General features: G+C 43.9%; 1 protein-coding gene across 1 annotated transcript in view; it reads left to right on the forward strand.

The window, feature by feature from the left end:
- Positions 1-1,007, forward strand: part of LOC101859884 (pancreas transcription factor 1 subunit alpha) — a gene marked incomplete in the record, with an annotated part of 11,731 nt that overhangs the window by 8,960 nt on the left and 1,764 nt on the right.

Genomic DNA, 1,007 nt, shown 5'->3' on the forward strand with positions numbered 1-1,007 from the left:
TTTGTGTGTGTGTGTGTGTGGAAATTGCGTTTTTACAAAAATAATCGGAAAACAAAGAGATGTTAGTGTCGGTGTGTCTACAGTCAGCTGTCGCGACATATACGTGGGGCAGGTGGACACGCTCTCACCATCCTACAGGCCCACCATAATCCTGGCCGGATTTCTTATCTCTGCGAAGGTGGAAAAAGAAACGTGTGGTAAAAGTCTAAGGCGATGGGCGACCTTATCTTTGTCTGTTCAGGATCTGCGATGCTTCATGTAGCTTTAGATCTAGATGGCGTTGACGCCTGCTCAACTATGTAGTTGAATCTTCGTGGATAGAATCAGATCTGACTGAGAGTACGACTTAAGATTGGACTTTTCTTTCGCTTCTCAAAATGAAATAAATTTAACCCTATCCGTACGTTGTGTTTTACTATCGTATCCAAACGACATGGGAACTCTGCGCCACCACTTTCCAAAGAGGAACTTACTCGTTAATCCGATCCGTAGGCTTCGCATAGCAGTCTGTCTAAATTATCTTTTGAGAAATAATGAAAGTTTCAAAGAGATCTTCTTACTTGAAGTATGCTCAAATGTGAAGAATACAACCCCCGTGGTACAAAATGACCTCTGGGCGTATGGATAGGGTTAAACAGACTTTGACCATATTGTCATATATATTATGGCATGGACCAGCATCAGTGGTGTAGCGGTTAAATGCTTCGCTATCGCACGCTGGAGACCCGAGTTCGATTCCCGAGAAGGGAGACAATTATTTATCGAGTATTGCGATCTTCCGGACCCTTTGTGTCCCTCTCAGCCCGAGCTGGTCCTCAGAAAACAGAGAGAAATTCTTCTTAGGGAATCAAACTGGGTTGTGTCATACTCGTAACAATTGAAGAGCTACCTAGCCAAGATGACCCTCACTATCGTGGACATTCTGGGAAATCGAATGGGCATTAGATGAGTGTGTGCATTGCTGAATAAAGTGTGTGTGATTGTGTGTGTGTGTGTGTGTGTGTGTG

Source organism: Aplysia californica, unplaced genomic scaffold, assembly GCF_000002075.1.
Source record: "Aplysia californica isolate F4 #8 unplaced genomic scaffold, AplCal3.0 scaffold00548, whole genome shotgun sequence".
NCBI lineage: Eukaryota > Metazoa > Mollusca > Gastropoda > Aplysiida > Aplysiidae > Aplysia > Aplysia californica.